This window comes from Triticum aestivum, chromosome 3B, assembly GCF_018294505.1.
Source record: "Triticum aestivum cultivar Chinese Spring chromosome 3B, IWGSC CS RefSeq v2.1, whole genome shotgun sequence".
NCBI lineage: Eukaryota > Viridiplantae > Streptophyta > Magnoliopsida > Poales > Poaceae > Triticum > Triticum aestivum.
The window spans coordinates 61593214-61605453 of NC_057801.1; the positions used below are offsets into that span (position 1 = coordinate 61593214).

General features: G+C 42.6%; 1 pseudogene; it reads left to right on the forward strand.

The window, feature by feature from the left end:
- The first annotated feature begins 507 nt into the window (after positions 1-507).
- LOC123067303 (galactinol synthase 2-like) lies at positions 508-8641 on the forward strand (annotated as a pseudogene).
- The last annotated feature ends 3599 nt before the right edge of the window (positions 8642-12240 follow it).

Consider the following 12240-nt stretch of genomic DNA (forward strand, 5'->3'; position numbering starts at 1 on the left):
ATTTTATTGATATGTAGGCTATCCACATCAGCAGCACTGCCCCGTCAGCGTTTAATTAGAGGCTTACAAGCGGGGCCTGCCACAGCAAAAATGAACACATTTCCTTCAGTTACTGCAAATGTTGGCTTCAGTTACTGATGATAGGACCAACCAGAGAAGCCGAGGACGGACATAATCCAACCCAACCCATCGGCCTCGATTTCCTTTTTTTCTATGATGTGAGTACGGTCCCAATTTCGTCCCCGACTTCCTTCCCCGCTTTCCCCTGTATCCACCCGGCGCGCCGCCAGCACGGGATCCTGGTGGCCCGGCTCCCCCCTGCGCACGGCACACACTGCCTTGCCACCCCGTCCGTTGGTCAATTCCCTAGCCGCTCCCTCCCTCTCCGCCACGCCTCACTCCCAAGCCGGCACCCGCCCATCCTCCCACCGCACACCACTCCTTCCACGGCGGTCACCTCCTTCCCTCCTCTCACCTTCACCCTCCTCCATACTTGCGGTGCCTGCCATGGCTACTTCACAACGAAGCAGCGGCCGGTGGTGTCGTGGTTGGGGATCGGTGTCGGGCTGCTCACCAGTGGACTCGCTGCTGCCAATCCCAACTTGGCACCGGCGTCAGCATGCACCTCCTCCATCAGATGCTGTCCGGGCTAATTCAGACAAATTTATGCACTTCCCTCTTGGTTATTGATTTTTTGGCAACGACAACGAGCTCCGGACTACCGGCGACACTATATGTCGACTTGAATATTGTATTTGTTTATATTTTTTTCTGTTTTAGGATCAGACTAGGTATTTGTCTTGGCAGGCATTTGTTGATATATCAATTTGAGCTGCAACACTGGAAACTGATCTTGCTGTTTATATTTTTTATTTGTAGGGTATTGTGTTACAACTAAGACTGTTGGCGACCTGAATGGTAAATATCTAACATTTTTGCACACATATAACTACCCATGTCTTCTTTAATTTTGTTAATTCTTGCACTCTCAGCTCTCTTCTACCTGATAAGCTCATCAGTGTTACAACATTACCCTGTGAAAGTTCTTATCCCCAACCATGGTAAATATGAACTGGTAACTAGAGAGACACGCTTTAGCACCTGACCCAATTAATTATATTCCCCATTGTATCCACCAATTAGTTATATTCCCCATTATATCTTTGTGCAGCACTACAAACAACAAGAAATCAAGAAATATTTCAGGACAAGTGGAATAATTCCACTAATAAAAATATATATCAAGGGACTATGATCCATGTTTTACTGCTAAATAAATAAATTCCATGTATTGGCAGTAGTAGTTGGAGATTCAAAAAGATGCGGTTACTATGGTTGTGTTATTTGGCAACAATGGACTACAATTGTACTAAAGGTTGTTGTCTTACCATTACAACTTATTAGTAGTTCTTGCTTTCTGATATGATCTTAAAGATAATCTCTGAATAGTTGTACAATTTGTTTTCAAATCCTAGATCTCTATATGTGATGTCAAATGGTTTGTTGCTGAAAAAAAATGATGTGACAGTTGCTTGGATACGCTCTATTTACCTATGGAGGCAATGTCATTACGTGTTGTCATTTGAAGTTTTTGCATTTCCAAGGTCACAATACAAATCTTAATGTTTTACCTTCATAATTATTATTACTAAGAAAAGATACGGACCTTCATTTCTCCTTACCACTTTATCATTTCAACCATGGATGGATAGCTAGTACAAATGGACAACCGAAGCAGCAAGTACTGAATATTGGTTCGCTCTCTATTTTTCATATCACTTTTTTTGCCTTATTGCATCTACTTTAATTGACAACGTAAACATCTTATCCAGGATGCCACCTAATTCTTCAAAGAATAATCAACCATGTTCTTTAGTGTTTTTAATAAGGGAAGCTCGGAACAAACAGACAGATGCAATTGCAAAAATAAAGAACACAAAAGAATCTGTATTTATAACTTTCAAAAAAGAAAGAACACAGATGCAATAAATTTGAATCATAGATTTGTGAAAATAAAGGTCACCTATATTTGGTATTATTGATTCATATGGCCTTATTATTTGATATGTGAATGTTATTTGAAATTCTACAACAAATTCCCGCAGCAACGCGTGGGGCATTGTCTAGTTAATTATGAAATTGAGCCATTAATGCAATTATTTAATTAGTCAGACACATAATAAGGGATGCAGATAATTCTTACTGGAAGTTTTTTCAAATCTATCATTACTATTAAACCCTTGACCCCGCTTATGAAAAGCCCCATCCGCTCTCACCTCCCCACAAGCACAACCCCCTCCCCCCACCCCGCGGCTCATGCAAAAAAAAGAAAAAGTAGAAAAATGATTTGGAACAAGCACCAATTCGATTTGGGAATAAAGTAATTAATGCAATTAATTAGCCAGACAATTAATTACGTCTGCAGTTAATTAAGTCTGTTTAAGTACCATTCTTCCGATGGAAGGATCACATTAATTATGAAGAGTATCATTATTTGGACGGAAATATCATGTTAATGATGGAAACTATTATCGAGTGTTTGACGGTAAGATCGCTTTAATATTAAGAGTACTCCACCTGTTTCTAAATACTCCCTCCGGTCCTTTTTTCTCTGCGCCTAAGGTCGAGCGCGCATACCAAGGGAACACTCAGTCTGTTTTTTCTAGACAAATTTGCCCTAGCGTTTGCATGTACCGTGTCATTGGGTAGTTATTATTTCCATGCAACCGATTGGCTCTCCTGTCTCGCATGCCTGCAATTGCCTCAAATCCCGCTCCGCATGCACGCACTGCTCCCTAGCTCGCTGCATGCGTGCATAGTTACGAGGAGATTGAGCAAATTCCGCGTGCAATTAGTTGGAAACTGGTGCAATTAATGTGGGGCATAGTTGGAAACCATGGAGATAAAAGAGGAATGCGCAGACTATTGAGAGAAAAACGAAAAAAGTTATGCACAGAGAAAACAGGACCAGAGGGAGTATAAGGCCTTTTAGAGATTTCATTAAGAACTACATATGGACCAAAATGAGTGAATCTGCACTGTAAAATATGTCTATAAACATCTGTATGTAGTCCGTATTGAAATCTCTAAAAAGTCTTATATTTAGAAACTAAGGGAACATTAGTTTTTGGACTGGAGGATCACATTAATTATAAAAAGTATCATCGAGTGTTGAACAAAAAGATCACGTTAATTACGGAGAGTATTATTCTTGGACGTTAGTATCACATTAATTATAGAAAGTATTATCGATCCATAAACATGAGGATCATGTTAATTTTGAAAAGTATCACCAGCCATTAATCCAAAACAATTTGGAAATTAAGCACCGAATAAATTTGAAAATCAAGCTATTAATACAACTAATTAGCAAGATAATTAATTACGCATGCAATTAATTAAGTCCATTTAAGTAAGTGATTTTTTGTGCCAAATTAATTATGAAATCAAGCCATTAATGTAATTATTTAATTAGTTAGACACATAATAATGGATGAAGATAATTAATAGTAGAAGTTTTTTCAAATTTATCATTACTATTGAACCTTGATCCCCCTTACAAAAAAACAATCCGCTCTCACCTCCCCACACGCACAAAAATCCATCTCCCTTGCCTCACGCCAAAAGAAAAGAATGAAAACAAAAAAATTATTTGGAACAAGCACCAAATCAATTTGGGAATCAAGTAATTAATGCGATTAATTAGCCAAACAATTAATTACTTGTGCAATAATCAAGTCCGTTTAAGAGTGTCGTTCTTTGAATGGAAGGATCACACTTTTTATGAAGAGTATCATTATTTGGAAGGAAAGATCACGTTAATAATGGAAACTAATATCGAGCTTTTCACTGTAGGATCACTTTAATTATGCAGAGTATTAGTTTTTTGACAGGAGAATCACGTTAACTATAAAAAGTATCATCGAGTGTTGAACAAAAAGATAACTTTAATTACAGAGAGTATTCTTTAGACATGATTATGACATTAAATATGGAAACTACTATCGAGCCTTACACGGGAGAATCATGTTAATTTTGAAAAGTATCACCAGTCATTAATGCAAAACAATATGGAACCCAAGCACCGAATCAATTTGTAAATAAAGCAATTAATGCAATTAATTAGTGAGATAATTAACTACACATGGAATTAGCTAGAGGGGGAGTCTGCGGTCGTGATGGTAGGTTCGTACGTCGTTTGGTTTGATTTAGTTTCGAACGCATCCATTAATGCCAAAAAATCGTCTCAATTATCCATTTCCTTGCCCACAATTGCATGCAAACTAATTAGCCAAACTAGTTAATTATGTGTGTTAATTAGCCAAATAGTTAATTTGTCTGTTTAATTTGGAAACTATGATTGAGTGTTGGACGGGAGGATCATACTAATATGAAGAGTATCATTCATTGGATGGAAAGATCGCATTAATTATTAAGAGTATCATTATTTGGGTGGGAGAGCATCATGTTAATTCTGGAAACTATTATCGAGCGTTTGACAATAGGATCACTTTAATTATGAAGAGTACCCCCCTCTTTCTAAATATAAGGCTTTTTAGAGATTTCATTATGAACTACATATAGAGCAAATGAATGAATCTGCGCTATAAAGTATGTCTATATACACCTATATGTAGTGCATATTGAAGTGTCTTAAAAGTATTATATTTAGAAACAGAGGGAGCATTAGTTTTTCGACAGGAGGATCACATTAATTATAAAAAGTATCATCGAGTGTTGAACGAAATGATCACGTTAATTACACATAATATTATTCTTTGGACATGATATCACACTAGTTATGGAAAGTATTGTCGATCCTCAAACATGAGGATCAAGTTATCAAGCCATTAATGCAATTATTTAATTAGTCACACACACAATAAGGAATGCATATAATTAATGGTAGAACTTTTTTCAAATTTACCATTACTATTAAACCTTGACCCCCCTTACGAAAAAAACCATCCGCTCTCACCTCCCCACACGCACAAAAAAACCACCTCCCATGCCTCACGTAAAAAGAAAAGAATAAAAACATAAAAATGATTTGGAACAAGCACCAAATCAATTTGGGAACCAAGTAATTAGTGCAATTAATTAGCCAAACAATTAATTACATGTACATTTAATTACGTTCATTTAAGAGTATCATTTAATGATGGAAGGATCACATTAATTATGAATAGTATCATTGTTTGGATAGAAAGATCATGTTAATGATGGAAACTATCATCGATCGTTCGACAGTAGGATCACTTTAATTATGAGGTGTATTAGTTTTTTGACAGGAGGATCACATTAATTATAAAAAGTATCATCGAGTGTTGAACGATAAGATCACGTCAATTACGGAGAGTATTATTCTTTGCACATGAGTATGACATTAATTATGGAAAGTATTATCAAGCCTCATACAGGAGGATCATGTTAATTTTGAAAAGTATCACCAATCATTAATGCAAAACAATATGGAAACCAAGGACCGAATCAATTTGTAAATCAAGCCATTAATGCAATTAATTAGCAAGATAATTAATTACACATGCACTTAGTTGGGTCTGTCTAAGTAGGTATTTTTTGCGCTAAATTAATTATGAAATCAAGCCATTAATGCAATTATTTGATTAGTCACACACATAATAAGCGATGCAGATAATTAATAGTACAAATTTTCAAATATATCATCATTATTAAACCCTTGACCCCCCTTACGAAAAAACCATTTGCTCTCACCTCAGCACACACACAAAAAAGCCACCTCCCTTGCCTCACGCAAAAAGTAAAGAATAAAAAACAGAAAAATGATTTGGAACAACACCAAATCCATTTGCGAATCAAGTAATTGATGCAATTAATTAGCTAGACAATTAATTACATGTGAAGTTAATTAATTCCATTTAAGAGTATTATTCTTTGGATGGAAGGATCACATTAATTATGAAGAGTATTATTATTTGGACGGAAATATCATGTTAATGATGGAAATTATTACCGAGCGTTTGATAGTAGGATCACTTTAATTATGAAGCGTATTAGTTTTTTGACAGGAGGATCACGTTAATTATAAAAATTATCATCAAGTGTTGAACAAAAATATCACGTTAATTATGGAGAGTATTATTCTTTGGATATGAGTATGATATTAATTATGGAAAGTATCAACAGTCACTAATGCAAAACAATTTGGAAACCAAGCACCGAATCAATTTGTAAATCAAACCATTAATGCAATTAATTAGCCAGATAATTAATTACTCACTCAATTAATTAATTAAGTCCTAAAGGTGAAGTCTGCGGTCGTGATGGTTGGTTCGTACGTCACTCATTTTGGTTTGGTTTCGAATGCATCCATTAATGCAAAAAAGTCATCTGAGTTATCTCTTATCCAATTCCTTCCGTGCCCACAATTGCATGCAAATTAATTAGCCAAACTAGTTAATTATGTGTTTTAATTAGCCAGATAGTCAATATGTCCGTTTAACTTGGGAAGCATAGTCGAGCTTTGGACGGGAGGATCATACTAATATGAAGAGTATCATTCTTTGGACGGAAGGATCGTATTAATTGTGAAGAGTATCATTATTTGGGCGGGAGCATTATGTTAATTATGGAAACAATTATTGAGCGTTTGACAGTAGGATCACTTTAATTATGAAGAGTACTCCCCTTGTTTCTGAATATAGGGCTTTTTAGAGATTTTGATGTGAATTACATACGGAGAAAAATGAGTGAATCTGCGCAGTAAAATATATCTATGTACATCTGTATGTAGTCCGTATTGAACTCTCTAATAAGTCTTATATTTACAAACAGAAAGACTATTAGTTTTTGGACAGAGGATCACGTTAATTATAAAAGGTATCATTGTGTGCTGAACAAAAGGATCACAATAATTATGGAGAGTATTATTCTTTGGACGTGAGTATCACATTAACTGGGAAGTGTTATCGATCCATAAACATGAGGATCATGTTGATTTTGAAAAGTATCATCAGTCCTTAATGCAAACTAGGTCTCAGTCAGCTGAGTTCTAGGCGATCCTATTTTTTTTGTTTTAATCTAGGTTAGAATTATTTCTTACCGACAAATTGCAATATCTTTATACTGAAATCTAAATGTTTTAGAGCTCTAGAATAATTTTACTAAAAATATGCTACCTGTGTTATATTGCTACATGGGATTAAATCTTTTGTGGATGTTGAGGTGTGTGGCACTATGTTTCGCTTTTAGTAAGGCAGATGCTTGCCGCACCTTCAACTTCACTGCATTAGCCCAGGCCCAACAGGCAATGGGAGATAGCGAGCATAACGCATCAACGCATAGTTAATAGAAGATGTACGCAATTGCTATTTTTTCACGTTCTATTTTATTTTTTATTCACTATTTTAGAAAAAAAATGATGATCAAATAAATGTTCATGAAATTGAAGGAAAATACATGTACCATAAATATGGTTCACTAAATATTCACTGTCTAAAAATTTCCCATGACATTTGAAGAAAGTTTTTCTTACCATTAAAAAGTGTTCACACGTTTACAAAATTCTTGATTACAATATTCAAGAATGGTCACACGTTTATAAAAAAATTCGTGACAATATTTAAAATGTTCATGAAATGCAAAAAAGATTGTGCATTCAATGTTTAAAAACATGTTTGGGACATATGATTTTTTTCCACAATGTATGAAAAAATGTCCACTGTGTATTTATCTCATCGTATAATTAAAAATATTTCAATATATATCGGAAAATGATCAATGCACATTCAATAAATGTTGTGTATTAAAAAGTCTGACACTTGTTAAAAAATAATCAATGTGTACCTATAAAATACATATATTAAGAAATTCAACTAAGATGTACGTGGTGTATGTAGTTCGTGCAGTACGAGAGGATGGTGTACCTGGACGCGGACATCCAGGTGTACGTTCCACCTCGAGATGGGCCGCTTCTACGCCGTCAAGGACTGCTTCGGCGAGAAGACGTGGAGCCACACGCCGCAATACCAGATCGGCAACTGCCAGCAGTGCCCGGACAGGGTGGCTTGGCCAGAGAGCGACCTCGGCGTGCCCCTGCCGCCCTCTACTTCAATGCCGGCATGTTCGTACACGAGCCCAGCATGGCCACCGCCAAGGCCCTACTCGACAAGCTCGTCGTCACCGATCCCACCCCCTTCGCCGAGCAGGAGTTTCTCAACATGTTCATCAGGGATGTGTATAGGCCCATCCTGCGCGTGTACAACCTCGTGCTCGCCATGCTGTGGAGGCACCCCGAGAACATCCAGCTCCAGAAGGTCAAGGTCGTCCACTACTGCGCAGCGGTATGTCCTTGAGATCTCTGTGATCGTCCTCCTCACGTGCATCGGCGCATGGAAACCGTTGATTCGTTTCTAAAAGGAAAAAAAGGGAAACAGTTGATTCGAGCTCACTCTAGATCATGATCGATGCTTCCATGCAGGGATCCAAGCCTTGGAGGTACACTGGTGAGGAGGCCAACATGGATAGGAAAGACATCAAGATGCTAGTGAAGAAATGGTGGGCCATCTACAATGACAAGAGCCTCAACTACAAGCCTGCCGCTAACGAGGACAACGACCCGTTCAGTGCTGCCCTCGCCTCATCGGTCGCTTCAATGTAGTGCTTGCATATGTAGTGCAAGTACGAATCAATTGCATCAAAGAAAGTAAAAAAAATGTCAATTTTATCATGGGCATTTAGTTTCAACAAACAGTTCCCGGGTGTGATCACCCCAACAGACAGCATCCGCAAGGGTCTGTTAGACTATGTATAGCTTCTGTACCTATGTACGTATATGGTACATATTGTAACACAACCATTATATATAATGAGATAAGCCACCCCTAGAGGGTTGTGCTGGTTCCCCAAAACTTATTGTCTTACATGGTATCACGCTAGGTTACGATCGCTTCCGCTTCTAAACCCTAATACCCGCACCGCCGCCGCAGCCGCCACCGCCTTCACCGCCGCCGCCGCGCCACCGATCGCGCCGCCGCCATGTCGAGCGCCGCCACCACCGGTTCCACTGCTGCGGGCTTCCTCCCGGCCTCTCTTGCGGCTCTGCTCAACCTCCCGCTCGATGCCGTCTCTGTTCCGGCCCCGATCGGGACAAGGAGCATCGGCTCCGTCTTCTCCACGCCGCCGGCGCCCTCGCTTGGGCGTGACCTCGTGGTCCACACCGCGGCGCCGCCGTCCGCTGCGGACTCCGCAGGCGTCGTCCCGCCGCTCCTGCCGCAAGCGGATCACACTGCCCCGCTGGCGGGGTTGGCGGCGTCCGCCCCGGCCGCGGGCCTTGCGGCGTCCGCACCGGCCGCGAGCTTTGCGGCGCCCGCCCTGGCTGCGGTCCCGCCTCCTCCCGCATCGGCTTCGGTGCCTCCGGCTGCCTCCATGGTGTTTGCACCCCAGGCAGCCTCCTCGATGGGATTGTCTTCGCCGCCGCCGTTTCACTTCGGTCATCTCATCACCATTAAGCTCTCCGCCGACAACTACATCTTCTGGCGTGCGCAGGTTCTCCCGCTCTTGGGGAGTCACTACCTGCTAGGCTACGTCGAAGGATCGCTTCCCTGCCCACCCACGCTGGTAGACAGCGTGCACGGTCCGGTCTACAATCCGGCCCATCGCGTCTGGACGAGGCAGGACCAGGCGAACCTCTCCTCCATCCAGGGGTCGCTCTCGCCGGCAGTTGCCGGCCTTGTTGTCTTCGCGAAGACGTCTCATGAGGCCTGGACCATCCTTGAGCGCACCTTTGCAGCGCAGTCCCAGGCTCGTGTCTCTGCACTCCGTCGTCAGCTTGGAGAGTGTCAGAAGCTTGACTCCACTGCCACTGAGTTCTACAACAAGGTCAAGGGCCTCGCCGACACATTGGCCTCCATTGGACAGCCCCTCACCGACTCCGAGTTCAACTCGTTTATTGTCAATGGTCTTGATGAGGAGTATGATGCCTTAGTCGAGATCATCAACGAGCGGGGCAACTCGACACCCATGCTGGCACACGAGGTTTTCTCTCGGCTCCTTCTCACTAAGCAACGGGTCGAGACTCGCCGCACCAGGGGCACTGGCTCCCTCTCGGCCAACGCCGCCACCAAGGGTGGCCGCTCTTCTTCATCACCCCGGTCTCCCTTGGGGCTGCCACCGTCGCCCGCCTCGCCCCCCCCCACCTACTGCGACCTTACCGGGGGCTGGCGGTCCACGTGTGTGTCAGCTTTGTGGCCGCGATGGGCACTGGGCCTCCAAGTGTCATAAGCGCTTCCAGCGAAGCTTCCTTGGTCTTGGCAATGACGGCAAAGATACACGCAACAATGCCCGTCAGGTCGCCATGGCTGATCGTCCCGCGCCGCAGAAGCAACAGGGACACACTCAGTCCTACTCCATCGATCCACACTGGTACATGGACTCTGGGGCGACAGAGCATCTAACCAGCGAGATGGGGAAGCTTCACACTCGTGAACCCTATCATCACACCGCCAATGGAGCAGGTATGCACATCTCTCATATTGGTCAAGCATCTCTTCTCACTAGACATGCCAATAGGAGTCTTCAGCTTCGCAATGTTCTTCGACTACCATCTGTGACCCGTAATCTTCTTTCAGTTCCTAAACTCACACGTGATAATAATGTGCTTTGTGAATTTCACCCTTTTGATCTTTTTATTAAGGATCGGGGCACGAGGGACATTCTTCTTAGTGGGCGGTTGTGCCAGGGCCTCTACCGTCTGGAGCATCCTGGTGTCGCTCGTGTTTTCAGTGGAGTTTGGGTCTCTCCGTCACAGTGGCATGCTCGTCTTGGTCACCCGGCCACACCTATTGTCCGTCATATTTTGCGTCGTCATGAGCTTCCTAGTTTGTCTAGTCATAAAGATGTAGCAGTGTGTGATGCTTGTCAGCAGGGGAAGAGTCATCAACTTCCTTTTTCGGAGTTCAGTCGTGAGGTGAAACATCCTTTAGAACTTGTGTTTTCAGATGTATGGGGTCCTGCTCAGACTTCTGTCAGTGGTCATAATTACTATATCAGTTTCGTTGATGCTTATAGTCGCTTTACCTGGCTTTACCTTATTAAACGCAAATCTGATGTGTTTGATATTTTTGTTCAGTTTCAAAAACATGTTGAACGTCTTCTCAAGCACAAAATTGTTCATGTCCAGTCAGACTGGGGGGGCGAGTATCGCAACCTCAACTCTTTCTTTCAGTCGCTTGGGATAGCTCATCGTTTAGCATGTCCACATACACATCAGCAGAATGGTTCAGTCGAACGTAAGCATCGTCATATTGTTGAAGCTGGTCTTCCTCTTTTGGCCCATGCATCTGTTCTGTTTCGGTTTTGGAGTGATGCTTTCACCAATGCATGCTTTCTCATCAACCGTACTCCTACTCGTGTTTTAAACATGAAGACTCCCATTGAGGTTCTCCTTAATGAACAACCTGATTATACCTTTCTCAAGGTATTTGGGTGTGCTTGCTGGCCGCATCTTCGTCCATATAACAAGCGCAAGCTTGAGTTTCGTTCTAAGAAGTGTGTTTTTCTTGGCTATAGCTCTCTTCATAAAGGTTACAAATGTCTTCATGTTCCCACTAATCGTGTCTATATATCTCGGGACGTCGTGTTTGATGAGCATGTTTTTCCCTTTGCCAACCTTCCTGTGTCCACTGTCGAACCACCATCCCTGCATTCATCCTCTGTTGCTTCTGACCAATTTGATGATGTTGCATACTCTCCTTTGCTGTTACCTAACCATGGTGCAGGAACCGGACATGGAGCTCGTTTGGAGCTGTTGGAGGATTCACCATCATCATCGTCGTCTTCTGGTGGGCACGTCGATCGCCCTATGTTGCATGGCATCGATTCGCGTGCCCATGCATGGTCACCCGACGAGCCCGTCGCGCCGAGCATCTCCACTGCTCGGTCCGTTTCGCCAGCGGCCGCCGAGTCGCCCACGGCTCGGCCCGTCACGCCGTCTTCGCCTGCGGCTCGGCCCGTCACGCCGTCTTCGCCCGCGGCTCGGGTCCTCACGTCGCCTTCATCAGCGGATCGGCCCGCGACACCGGCCGCGCCACGGCCCACTATGCCGAGCTCGCCATCGGCCCGGTCTGTGATGCCGGAGTCGCCAGCTGCTTCGTCTGCTCTGCCGGTTTCGCCGGTGGGTCGGCCTTCTTCGCCAACCAAGTCCGAGGCTACCGTGACTGGCTCCTTGTCACCGGCTGACTCGTCAACATCGCCGTCCTC